Source organism: Saccopteryx leptura, chromosome 3 (assembly GCF_036850995.1).
Source record: "Saccopteryx leptura isolate mSacLep1 chromosome 3, mSacLep1_pri_phased_curated, whole genome shotgun sequence".
Taxonomy (NCBI): domain Eukaryota; kingdom Metazoa; phylum Chordata; class Mammalia; order Chiroptera; family Emballonuridae; genus Saccopteryx; species Saccopteryx leptura.
In genome coordinates this window covers 238,592,583-238,607,547 of record NC_089505.1, presented here as the reverse complement: position 1 = coordinate 238,607,547, position 14,965 = coordinate 238,592,583, and the positions used below count along the sequence as shown (strand labels likewise).

General features: G+C 35.6%; 1 pseudogene; it reads left to right on the top strand.

Moving 5' to 3' along the window:
• The window catches only part of LOC136398436 (T-cell surface glycoprotein CD1b-2-like), a 260,952-nt pseudogene that overhangs the window by 128,066 nt on the left and 117,921 nt on the right, over window positions 1–14,965 (top strand).

The following is a 14,965-nucleotide window of genomic DNA, read 5'->3' as shown; positions in this document are numbered from 1 at the left end:
AGTGGGTCTATCAGGGATGCACAGGGGCTTGGGCTCCCACTCTACCCTAAATGAGTTGAGTGTGTCTCCAGGTCCCCTGGGTATGAAAAGCAGTCATGTAGCCTTCTCCTCAAAGATTATGTACTGGAAGCCCTGGTGTCTTTTTGGTGTGTCTAATGAGTTGAGTTTTATTGGAGGCAGGAAAATGACTCCAGGGACTTGACTTTATACAGAAGAATTAATTATTGTTTTGAGTCTTTACTTTTTTTTTTTTCATTGATGTTTGCTATCCAACCTGCAGGCAGTTTAAATAATATTTCTTTGGTTTTCATAGACACATTCCACTGACATTTAGTCAGAGCCCACCTGGTGTCAAAAGATATGTCAGACACTAAGCTTTCAGAGAGAAGTGCTTAAGAGAAAATGAAAGTAAACAAAAAGACCCAATCTACAACCTCTATATTTATAATATAAAAAACTCACAGAATTTTGCTCAGTTATTAAAAATATTTTACAGTTAATCTCAACTATTGCTTCTGACTCTCAGATACTGGTTCAGACACTTCACGTTCAATGCTGTGAGGAAATGTGTCATAAGTCTAAGGTAATGAGATAATCTTAAAATTTTTTTGTTCAGGTAAATTATCATTCTCTTGTGAGGGCCAAATAACTCTATTTGAGATACTCAAAAAATCAAAGAATATGCAATAGAACTAGATTATGAAACTAATGATTGAAATAAAACCAAACATTAACCTGCATAATGCAATAAGTACTAATATAAATTTATTTTTATAAATGAATGGACTACATTAAAACGAAAGGTTCTGCACAGAAGAAACAACCATCAACATGACAAAAAGGCAACCGACAAAAATTTAGAAGATATGTGCGAACATAATCTCTGATTAGGGGCTAAAATCCAAATATACAGAGAACTGATACAACTCAACAACACAACAAAAAACAAAAAGTCCATTTTTATAAATGGACAGAAGACCTGAAAAGACAGTTTTCTCAGGAAGACATAGCCATGTCCAAAAGATGTATGAGAAAATGTTCAATTTCACTAGTTACAAGAGAAATGCAGATCAAAACCACAGAGTTACCACCGCACACCTGTTAGGATGGCTGTTATCAACAAGACAAGAAGTAACAAGTGTTGGAGAGGATGCAGAGAAAAAAAAAAATTTCATCTACTGCTGGTAAAAATGTAGACTGATATTGCCCAGGGGTCGGGAACCTCTGGCTCTCGAGCCAGATATGTCTGTTTTGATGGCTGCATCTGCCTCGCAGAAAAATGTTTAATAAAAAAATATTGTTAAAAATATAAAACATTCTCATGTATTACAATACATTCATTTCCTACCTCTCATGTTCATGGTTGCGGGTGGCTGGAGACAATAACAGATGTCCTCCGGGACAACACCAAATTTTTATTGGATAATGTATAATATACATGGGTCATTTTGAGGTCAGGAAGTAAACTTCCCTCCTTTTGATCATGTAGTAAGCTAGCTAATTGCAGAGACCCTTTTGACAAAGAAGATGGCTAAAAGAAAAAAGGATGAGGAGTATCATACGTTTCAGCAGGAATGGACAGAGGATTTCGCCTTTGTGGGGAGAGCGGGTTCTGCAGTGTGTCTAATATGCAAAGATAAAATTGCATTGATGAAACAGTCAAATATAAAGTGACACTTGACACACGCCATACTACATTTGCATCAAAATATCCAGCGGGGGACAGCAGGAAGAAAGCATGTCAAGATCTACTGTGCAGAGTGCAAGCTAGTCAGCAGCAACTCCGTGTTTGGACCCAATAAGGTGACTGGAATTCGGCTAGCTTTGCTGGTGCTTTAGCAATTGTGAGAAACTGAAAGCCATTCACAGATGGGGAGTATGCCAAAACATTCATGCTTGATGTTGCCAAGAACTTTTTGATGATTTTTCAGATAAAAACAAGATAATCAAACGAATAAAAGACACGGCTCTGTCAGAAAGACCTATTCGTAGCACTTCTTCATGAACATGAAAAGAGACCCATTCTAAGTTTTCACTGCATCCTACATCAGGAGGCGCTTTGTGCTCAGATGTGTGGCGAGCAGCTTGGTGAGGTGATGTCGCTGGTCATTCAGGTGGTCAACTTTATTGTTGCCCGAGCTTTAAATGATTGCCAGTTTAAAACACTGCTGGATGAAGTTGGGAATAAATATCCTGGTCTGCTTCTGCACAGCAGCATGCGTTGGTTGTCAAGAGGGAAGGTGCTCAGCTGGTTTGTGGCTTGTTGAGCAAAATCCGGACTTTTCTTGAAATAAAAAATGTCAAGCATCCTGCGTTAGCTAACATTGAGTGGCTTCTGAAGTTCTACTATCTTGTGGACAAGACTGAACATCTGAACCAGCTCAATGTGAAAATGCAAGGCATTGGAAATACAGTCTTATCCCTTCAACAAGCAGTGTTTGCATTTGAAAACAGGTTGGAAATCTTCATCACCTACATTGAACAGGTTGTTTTTACTACACTTTGAAAAACTGGGAGAGTTTAAAGTTGCATGCACAGCAAGTGACCCTGCTCACATCTTAATCTCCAGCAGCTAGCGGGCGTCACATCTAATCTCCTGCAGTAATTCAAGCACGTTTTGTGGAATTTCATGAGTGCACTCGTCTTTTTAAGTTCATCAGCCATCCACACAAGTGTGCAATGGACAGCGCTGACCTAAGTTACATCCCCGGTATCTCTGTCAGAGATTTTGAGCTACAAGCTACTGACCTGAAGGCCTCAGACATGTGGGTGAATAAGTTCAAGTAACTGAATGAAGATTTGGAAAGACTTGCATGACAGCAAGCAGAGTTGGCGAGCAAACACAAGTGCAGAGAAATGAAAAAACTTCAACCCGCGGACCAGCTGATTGTGAAAACTTGAAACACACTTCCCATCACATACCACACACTGCAGCATGTGAGTAATGCTGTACTGACAATGTTTGGCTCTAAATATGCAGGTGAGCCGTCTTTCTCACATCTAAAGAACATTAAGACAAACTTACAATCACGTTTAACGGATGGAAGTATCAATGCCTGTATGAAGCTTAACCTCACCATGTATCGCCAGACTACAAAGCCATCAGCAAAACCATGCAGCACCAGAAGTTGCATTAATGGTAAGAAATACTTTATTCATCATTAATTAGCAACAGCATAACAACATTATTAAAAAAATTCAGAGACTTATTGTACTTTAAAAGTGTTGGTCTTACATAAAATGCACACATTTACTTTTATTTAGTGTTAAACATAATTGTATGGCTCTCACGAAATTACATTTTAAAATATGTGGCGTTCATGGCTCTCTCAGCCAAAAAGATTCCTGACCCCTGATATAGCCACTATGAAAAAAGTATGGAGTTTCCTCAAAAAATAATATGTGGAATAGAAAACAGAAAGCAACAAGCAAACAAAATGAACAAACAGTCACAGGCAACAGTAGAGCGGTTATCAGAGGGGAAGTGAAATGAGGGGAGATTGAAGAGGGTAAAGGGGATGAAATATATGGCGATATGAAAAGACTAGACTTTTGGCCATGGAACATAATGCAATATACCAATGATTTATTATAAAATTGTACTTGAAATCAATATAATGTCATTGACCAATGTAACCTCAATAAATTTAATTTTTAAATTTATTTTAAAAATATATAGTTAATCTTAAATATTGTTTAAATGTACTTGTAAAATTTAATGCATTTAATTGACATTTCAGAAAGAAGTTAATAATCAAAGAATTAAAATCCATATTACTCAATTCCCTGGGGAGGCTGATAAAAAAGGGAGGAAAATAAGTTTTATATCAATTTATATCTTATTGACCACAAGAGAATAATATAGAGTTTGTCAGAAAAATTTATTTAAATTATAATTTTTATAGGAGACTTGATTTAATCTCGGTGGTGGAGAACACCATCCTTTTCTTTTTCTTGAAAATGTGCAAATGTTTTAAATATTTATTTTAAAATGATGAATACATTCTTTATCATTTTAGAAAACAATGAAAGGATTCTAAGTAAGAGAAACCTTAAAGAAGTCCTTCAAAAGGACAACAGATAAAATCACTCACAATCCACAGCCCAGAAATTATGCAAAAGAAAACTAATGCAAAGCCCTGGCTGGATCTTGGTTAATTAGAGCTTTGTTACAGGACACAGAGGTTGCCGTTTCAATCCTTGTTCACGGTACACACAGGAACAGATCGGTGTTCTTGTCTTTTTCTTGCTCTCTTTGTTCTCTTTCTAAAATCAATGAAATAAATATTTTAAATAATTAAAGATAATACAAATATAAGGGATGTTTACAAATACTATAACTGGAAATGAAACATAAAAGTATAATAATTAGAGAATTATTTATTTTAAAATTTATACTGAATTTATAAGGATAACATGGTTTAATAAAATCATATGATTTTCAACTGTACAGTTCTATACTACATTCTCTGTATTTTGCAGTATGTGTTTACCACCTCAAATTAAGTCTTCTTACATCAGTATGTATTTGACCCTCTTTACCCTTTTTTCTCACACCATGCCATCTTGTCCCTGTGGTAGCCACCATGCTTTCTGTTGTCTGTGTCTGTATGTTTATGTTTGTTTTCTGTGTTCATTTGTTGCTTTCATATTTATATCCCACATATCCGTGAAATCCTCTGATTCCTGACTTTTTCCATCTCACTTTTTTCACTTAGCATACTATTCTTGAGATCCATACATGTTGTCTCAAAATAAAATATTTTATTTTTTTCTCATGACTGTGTAGTATTTCATTGTATTTATGTACTGTTTTCCACAGTGGTTAAAAAAATTTACATTTCCATTAGAAGTGTATGAGGGTTTTTTATTTCTCCATCACCTCTCCAACACTTATTATTACTTGTCTTACATATAATAACTAAATAATTATTTATTAACACTGGTTTTATGGAGTTTCAAACTTTAAAAGCAGTTGTTCATATAACAGCAATCTTGGAATTTCTCTCATAACGAAGGGATAGTTTGCCTGGGAAGGTATATCATCCGGAAAACAGGCACAGTACTTGCAAGAAAAGCAGATGGGGAAAAAGTAACTAGATGCCCAATTGTACTTTGTATTTGCTAAAAACATAAAGATCAATTGCTTCATGTACATAGAAAGGTAAAGAGGTATAAGGGTGTATTCTGAGCAGCAGCCACCTAGTTCTACAGAAAGTTCTAGTATATGTGACATATTTTAAAATTGTATCTGAAGAAAATAAAAGGATCAGATCCTACATATTTTTTCTATAAAGAAATGAAGGAACTATTTGCCTTACAGATAACAAAGCATGCTAGAAAGTAGGAAATGTGTGGAGACTTAGATGAGAGAAGTGGATATTGAAGCTTGGGGTCAAAGGAAATAACAAAAAAGGAGACAAAACAAGAGAAGGCCATGATAAAGGTGCCATATTGAAAAATTATATTGTTTATCAAAGAAGTGAAGGATTTTAAATATGAGCATGATATGGTTAAAATAGAATTTAGGAAAGGTTTATAATTCACATTGATATTTGCAATCAGACAGTGATGAAAGCTTCAAGGCAGATGACTTTAGTGACCTGAACAAAGGCAGTAGCAGTGAAGCTGTAGAGTAGAAATAACAAAGCATGGTGGTAAGCAGGATTAGTCAATAAAAGTGACCAGGAGAAGATAAAATGATGTCACATATTAAAATAGACAACACAGTTTGGGTGGGAGGATATTGAGATATGCAGTCAGTTTAGGTCATGTTGAATTTGAGGCTCCAGCTGGAGGTGTTTTGGTGATTCATGGCAGGCATATGGGTTGTTACATGGAGGTGTTAAGGGCTACACAGTATCTGCTGAGCATGTGGACATAGAAAGCAGTGTAGATGTCTGTAAATATATCACTTAAAATAACATTTAAAGTTAACTTGTATCAATGTTGTTACTTGTTTCTAAAACGTTCAAGTTTCTTGAGTGTTTTTACAGGATGGCTTGGGTCAAAACAGTCTCGACATACAATGTTTCAAGTTTATGATATTCACTCCTATGAATACTTTAAAAAATTGAGATCTGAGTGTTTCTGCCTGAGCAATTAGAGTTGTACTTACAGACTATGTGGACAAACTAATTCAGTTGCACACATGAAAGAATACCCAGTAACACAGAAAATGAGTGAGGGAGTTGGCAACCCTTATTACTCTTACTTTTGCCATTTTGGACCTTGAGAAGCACAAGTGTTCTGTTTTAGTTACAAGGGTGTGTTTAAATTTATTCTAAATTAGGGCTACATCACTTTTGTAGGAGCAGAACTGTGTCATAACCTGAGGACTCCTGTATTTTTTTCCTTTATTAAGTAAATATTGAGCACTTACTCTGTGCCAGACTTTTACCAAGCATACAGTAACATGATAATAAACCATAGGAAGAATGGACCAAGTCAAGGATATCTAAAGAAATTTCCATAGACTGATGGCAGTTTTGCATTCTGAGAGAAAATTAAGAATTAATCTGAATAAGAGTACACAGTATATGCTAAGACCCAGTAAATACAGGGAGTATATATCACTTGAGGAACCAAAAAAAAGTGCAATTCATAATATATACAGTTCATAACACAATATTTTTCATATAGTATTAAAATATGCTGCTCTGTTTTAACTATATTTTTCCTTTGAAAAAATGGAAAAAAGGTATTTTAGGATATCATTATACATTGAATTACATAATATAGTGTAGTAAAATTTATATCATATTTATATCTAAGTAACATACTCAGGAGGCTGGTTTTCTGATAATGATACAGTTCACTTGTGGTAGCCTCAGCATATCTCAGACTCAGGAATGATGTGTTGTCTTATTATCAATCATTTCAAGGAAGTACCAGGTATTTATGGGCTGGCCACACTAAATTTTCAGACTAACATCCTCTTCAATTACCTCTGGGTAACATGGGCCCTTTCTTACCCATGCCACCCTGTTACCCACTGTGAACTAAAACAAGCTTGAGTATTTCACTTTGTTACAATACCACCCAACAGGTCCCAGGGCCCTTTTAAAAATCCAACTAGGCCTTTGTTAAAGTTTTTAGGTCTGTGTGTGGCACTAAGGCCTTGTATGAGTGGAAGTGTTTTCATTGCACCCTAATTCCATATAGACAAGTGGTGCTGCTACAAATATGACCACCTGTTTCCTTTAGTATCAGAAATTTTCAGACCATTGAAGTGAAGGCCCAACTAATTCTCTCCTTCAAAAGAGTGAAGACCCTGAAAAAATTTTTTTAAAGACAACCTTATTGAGTGACGTCAGAAAAATGGTGCTGTGAGGAGCAATACCGATAAATCTCCCCAAAATTTCAACAAGTTCTTCAATCAGAGATAGAAAAATCTCTCCTTGGAATGTTTAGAATTACCACACATTGAACACGAAGGTATGATTGAGTGAAAAATTGACTAAGTATATAATTAATCCCGAAGGAAATAAGACGGAGAAAGGAACACTCCGCCTTTCTCACTAACCTAAGCTAGGGATGCTTTCACTTGGAACTGAGATAGAGAGCTAAGGGTGCAGAGGAAGCTGGTTGGCCGCACAGCCATCCGAGTTAGGCTGCGGCACAGATGTCCAAGCCGAGGAAAGACTGTGCCTGTGGCGACCCAACCAACACAAACTAACACCCGCAGAGGGCCCTGACAAAGATGGGCAGGTAATGGCCGCCATTAGCTCCATTATCCTGGTCAGCGAGTGCGGATAGTGTGCAAGAGGTTACTCCTGGCACCCTGGGAGTGGGCACCCATGTTACCGGACAGAGGGGCAGAGTCAGAGGTCTTTGCGTGGGCTGTGACCAGAGCCTCGGTGTGGTTCCTGCACCCTGAACAGTGGCACATGGGGAGTGTACAAAAGTGAACTTCCCTATGCCCGAACTTCTCCAGGCAGTGGGGCACCTCACCCAGCCATTTAATCTAACAGCCCCAAGAAGGATTAGCTTAACCCACAGTCTGCCCACCTCCCAAATGACCTATGAGGCTGACAATATCTAACTGACAAGATCTCTCTCAGTTCAGCGATTTAAGACAAAACACGTGATATTTTTTAGTGCCTCTTGCTATGCACGTAGGGGTGGGAGCAACTTCTGACTGGCAGAGCTCTCATACTCAGGGCTGTATGTTAAAAAGAGGGATTTGGCAGCTTGTAAGACCTCTTGTTTTGCAACAGCAACTAGGGCATCTTCTACCCAGCCAAAACAGGTTACAAAGTACAAAAAACCTGGGGAGAGTGGTCCCACAGAGTGCTGAGGCATACTGGAAATGCCTGGAGGCACATAAAAAAGCACCTTGAGAGAAATTGGCTCCCAGCCCCACCTGATTATGCTAGTGGCTCTGACTGACAGAGCCTTATCCAGTGCCCTGCACTGAGTGGGGATTTGCCAGCTCTTTGAGCCTCTTACTCTCCAGGCAGAGGCAGCAGCAACCTCATAGCTGGATCATCAGGCTGCTAATTCAGGAAGAAGAGACTATGAAAGAGGCTCTGGGAAAATAACTCTCTCATTGTTGGAGCCTGCAAATGCTAACAAGCCTCTACTGCCAACGAGACTGAAGCCTAATATATGACATCGCCATAGAGACTTATCAACTGCAAATCTCTACCTAGGCGTGCCACAGGGGCTGAGCCTGGGGTACAGAGTCATTGACCAGGAAGAAGGAGAAAAAAGAAAAAGGAAGAAGATAGCCTATCAAAATTGAGAAAAAGCCACACACTTTATAATCTTCTCCATTTTTTTTTGTTTGTTTGTTTTTCTCATCTACTTGTCTTGATTACTTTCTTGTTCTCCCACTTTGGTCATTTCAGTCTCTGCTCATCTTATTCTGTCCTCTTCTTGAACTACACTACCCATAAATGTTAAATTTCCCATTTTCTTTCTTTTCTTCTTCCTTTCTCTCTATGAGGGTTGCACTCCAATACCCTTAAAACTCTCTCTCTCTCTCTTTGTTCTTTTTTCTTCTATTCCTTTTATCCTTTTTCTTTTTTTCTTCCTGTATATTAGTTTCTTCTTTTCTCCTTTACTTTTCCTCTCATTCAATCCTCAATCACGAACAAATTATTTTATTTGTGGCTCAAATTTTTCTTTGTGGCATTTTGGGTGCTTTTTACTTTGCTTTTGAACTCATAAGCATTCCTCCCAACTGTGGCTCTTCATTTTATCTAGTTTTTGCTCCAGTTAATACAATAGTAACTTTCTAATTTTTTTCCCTTTTTCCTGTTTCCCTCTTATTTCTCTCATTATATCTCTTAGTCAACCATCACTTACAAGCAAATCATTTTATTCTTGACCCAATTTTTTTCCTCTTTTGCATTCTGTGGGACCATTCCTCATTTCTTGCCTCTTTATCACTTCTCCTCAACTCAGGCCCTCTGTTATAGGTAGTTTTTGTTCCATTTGCAACAATATAATTCACAGTTCATCACAATTTCTTCTCAAGGAGGAGGGAGAGGAGAGGAAAAAAAAGGGAAATAATAAATTTTTTTTTACATTTTATTTTTTATTAATTCTCATTAGTACTATCAACAAAACCACCCTCAGTTGCCATGAAGGAAAAGGAAATCAAATATCTTGGATAAAAAAGACACAGATGTAGCAAAGATAGATGAGATAGATTTTTTTCTATGGAAAAAAAATTTAATATATAGAAAAATTTGGAGCTAAATGACAGAGATTTAAAATAGAAATCCTACAAATTCTCAGAGATATACAAGAAAATACAGAAAGGAAATTTAGGGAGCTCAGAAAACAACTCAACAAACACAAAATATATTACCAAGAAAATTAAAACTATAAAAACAAATCAGAGATGAAAAACTCAATTCACAAGCTGAAAAATGAGGTAACAAGCTTAGCTAATAGAACAGGCCAGTTAGAAAGTAGGATTAGTAAAATAAAAGATAAGCAACTTGAGGCACAACAGAGAAAAGAAGAAATAGACTCAAAAATTAAAAAAAAAAAAGAGCACTACAGGAATTGTCTGACTCCATCAAAAAGAATTACATAAGAATAATTGGTATATCAGAGGGAGAAGAGAGAGAAAATGGAATGGAGAACATATTCAAACAAAAAATAGATGAGAACTTCCAAAGCCTGTGGAAAGAATTAAATCCACAAATTCAAGAAACAAACTGAACACCAAGTTTTCTTAACCCCAATAAACGCATTGTAAGGCACATCATAATAAAATTGGTACAAAACAACAAAGAAAAAATTCTCAAGGCAGCCAGGTAAAAGAATACAACATATAAAGGAAGGCCTAGTAGATTATCATTGGATTTCTCAGCAGAAACTCACAAGCTAGAAGAGAGTGGACCCCAATATTTAAAGTCCTGAAAGAGAGGAACTTTCAGGCACGAATACTATACCAATCAAAGCTATCCTTCAAATATGAAGGAGAAATAAAAACATTCACAGATAAAGAAAAGATGAGGAAATATATCATCAGAAAACCCCCACTTCAGGAATTACTAAAGGGGGTTTTCCAATTAGATAAAAAGAACAAAACAAAACAAAACCACAAGTAAAAGCTCCACCAAGAACATAATAAAACCAAATTTAAACTGTGACAACAAAAACAAAAAAGGGGAGGGTAGAGGATGGAGATTTACAGTATAAAAGGATGATGGAGTGCAAAAGTACTCATAAGATAGAGTACTACAATAAACATGGTAGGTACCCTTTTCATTACTTAATGGTAAACACCCTTGAACAACCACCATAAAAGCACAGGACTTACAAAAGATGGCAACAGAGGAAAGAATTATGGAATACAAACAAACAAAAACAAAGAATAGAAAAACAATAGAGAAGAATCAAACAAGATACAAAACTAACAGAAAGCAATTTATAAAATGGCAATAGGGAACACACAAGTGTCAATAATTACATTAAATGTAAATGGTTTAAACTCACCAATAAAAAGACACAGAGTAGCAGAATAGATTAAAAAAGAAAATCCAACTATATGTTGCCTACAAGAAACACATCTAAGCAACAAGGATAAAAACAAATTCAAAGTGAAAGGCTGGAAAACAATACTCTAAGCAAATAACATAAAAAAGCAGGTGTTGCAATAGTCATATCTAATAATGCTGACTACAAGACAGCAAAAGTACTCAGAAACAAAAATGGCCACTTTATAATGATTAAGGGGACAATGAATCAAGAAGACATAACAATTATTAATATATATGCACCAAACCAAGGAGCACCAAAATATATAAGACAGCTACTTATTGACCTAAAACAAAAACTGACAAAAATACAATTATACTTGGAGACATCAATACACCGCTGATGGCTCTATATCATTCATCCAAAAAGAAAATCAATAAAGATACATTGGCATTAAATAAAACACTAGAGCACCTGGAAATGATAGACATCTACAGGACATTTCATCCCAATGCCACATAGTATGCATTTTTGTCTATTGTACATGGGACATTCTCAAGAATTGCCCATATGTTGGGCCACAAAAATGACATCAGCAAATTCAGAAAAATTGAAATTGTATCAAGCATATTTTCTGATCATAAAGCTTTAAAACTAGAATTCAACTGCAAGAAATAGAAAAAAAATCCACAAAAATCTGAAAACTAAACTAAATAATATACTTTAAAAACATAAATGGGTCAAAGAAGAAATTAACGCAGGTTCAAAAGATATATACAGACAAATGAAAATGACAACACGTCATCAGAATCTATGGGATGCAGCAAAAGCAGTAATAAGAGGAAAGTTCATATCACTTCAGGCCTATATTAACAAACAAGAGAGAGCCCACATGAACCACTTAACTTCACACCTTAAGAAACTAGAAAAAGAAGAACAAAGACAATGCAAAACCAGATGAAGAAAGGAGATAATAAAAATCAGAGCAGAAATAAATTAAATAGAGAACAGAAAAACTATAGAAAAAATTAATAAAACAGGAGCTGGTTCTTTGAAAAGAACAACAAAATTGACAAACCATTGGCAAGACTCACCAAGGAAAAAAGAGAAAGGACTCATATAAACAAAATCCAAAATGAAAGAGGAGAAATCACCACAGATATCATAGATATACAAAGAATTATTATAGAATACTATGAAAACTTTATGCCACTAAATTCAACAATCTAGAAGAAATGGATAAATTCCTAGAACAATACAAGCTTTCTAGACTGAGTCAAGAAGCAGAAAGCCGAAACAAAATAATTAGTAGGAAAGAAATTAAAAAAAAACTATTAAAAACATCCCCAAAAATAAAAGTCCAGGCCCAGACGGTTATACTAGTGAATTCTATCAAACATTCAAAGAAGATTTGGTTCCTATTCTACTCAAAGTCTTCCAAAAAATTGAACAAGAAGCAATGCTTCCAACCAGATTTTATGAGGCCAACATAACCCTCATACCAAAACCTGGCAAGGACGGTGCAAAAAAAGGAAAACTACAGACCAATATCTCTAATGAATATAGATGCTAAAATACTAAACAAAATACTAGCAAATAAAATACAACAACATATTAAAAAATAATTTATCATGATCAAGTGGGATTCATCCCAGAATCTCAAGGATGTTTCAACATACTTAAAACGGTTTACGTAATACACCACATCAACAAAACAAAGAACAAAAACCACATGATCTTATCAATAGATACAGAAAAGGCATTTGATAAAATACAACACAATTTTATGTTTAAGACACTCAACAAAATGGGTATAGAAGGAAAATATCTCAACATGATAAAGGCCATATATGATAAACCATCAGCTAACATCATATTAAATGGCATAAAACAGAAGGCTTTCCCCATTAAATCAGGAAAAAGACAGGGTTGTACACTCTCTCCGCTCTTATTTAACGTGGTGCTAGAGGTTCTAGCCATAGCAATCAGACTAGATAAAGAAATAAAAGGCATTCATATCAGAAAAGAAGAAGTAATGGTTTCATTTTTTGTGTATGATATGATCCTATACATCAAAAACCGCAAAGACTCCACAGACATTACTAGATACAATAAGCCGATACAGCAAGGTTGCAGGATACAAAATTAATATAAAAAAGTCCATAGTCTTTCTATATGTCTACAATGAAATATTAGAAAATGAACTCAAAAAAATAATCACCTTCACAATTGCAACAAAAAAAATAAAATACCTAGGAATAAACATAAAAAAGAATGTAAAGGACCTATATAACAAAAACTACTAGCATTGTTAAGGGAAATAGAAAGAGATACAATGAGATGGAAAAATACTCCTTGTTTGTGGATAGGAAGAATAATTATAATCAAAATGGCCATATTACCCAAAGTAATATACAAATTTATTGCAATTCTCATCCAAATTCCAATGACATTTTTTTAAAAAATGGAAAAAAAATCATCAGATTTATATGGAACTATAAAAATCCCCAAATAGCCAAAGAAATCCTAAAGAAAAAGAATAAAGCTGGGGGCATTACAATACCTGACTTCAAACTATATTATAGAGCCACGACAATCAAAACAGCTTGGTATTCACAGAAAAATAGACACTCAGACCAATGGAACAGAATAGAAAGTCCAGAAATAAAACCCCACATATATATGGTCAAATAATTTTTAATAAAGAGGCCAACAACACGCAATGGAGAAAAGAAAGCCTCTTCAACAAATGGTGCTGGGAAAACTGGAAAGCCACATGCAAAAGAATGAAACTTGACTACAGTTTGTTCCCTTGTACTAAAATTAATTCAAAATGGATCAAAGACCTAAATATAAGACCTGAAACAATAAAGTACATAGAAGAAGTCATAGGTACTAAACTCATGGACCTTGGTTTTAAAGAGCATTTTATGAATTTGACTCCAAAGGCAAGGGAAGTGAAGGCAAAGATAAATGAATGGGACTATATCAGATTAAGAAGTTTTTGCTCAACAAGAGAAACTGACAACAAAATAAACAAACAGCCAACTAAATTGGAAACGATATTTTCAAACAACAGTTCAGATAAGGGCCTAATATCCAAAATATACAAAGAACTCATAAAACTCGACAACAAACAAACAATCCAATAAAAAAAATGGAAAGAGGACATAAACAAACACTTCTCCCAGGAAGAAATACAAATGGCCAACATATATATGAAAAGATGCTCATCTTCATTAGTTATTAGAGAAATGTAAATCAAAACTGCAATAAGATACCACCTCACACCTGTTAGATTAGCTATTTTCAACAAGACAGGTAATAGCAAATGTTGGAGAGGCTGTGGAGAAAAAGGAAGCCTCATCCACTGTTGGTGGGAATTTGAAGTAGTACAACCATTATGGAAGAAAGTATGGTGGTTCCTCAGAAAATTGAAAATGGAACTACCTGATAACCCAGCAATCCCTCTACTGGGTATATACCCCCAAAACTCAGAAACATTGATACATAAAGACACATGCAGCCCCATGTTCATTGCAGCATTGTTCACAGTGGCCAAGACATGGAAACAACCAAAAAGCCCATCAATAGATGACTGGATAAAGATGTGGCACATATACACTATGGAATACTACTCAGCCATAAGAAATGATGACATCAGATCACTTACAACAAAATGGTGGGATCTTGATAACATTATACGGAGTGAAATAAGTAAATCAGAAAAAACCAAGAACTGCATGATTCCATACACAGGTGGGACATAAAAATGAGAATAAGAGACAAGGACAAGAGTGTGGTGGTTACGGGTTGGGGGGGTGGAGGAGAGGGAGGGAGAGGGAAAGAGGAAGGTGAGGGGCACAATGAAAACTAGATAGAAGGTGACGGAGGACAATCTGACTTTGGGTGATGGGTATGCAACATAATTGAATGGCAATATAACCTGAACATGTTTTCTTTGAACATATGTACCCTGATTTATTGATGTCAACCCATTAAAATTAATAAAAATTAAAAAAAA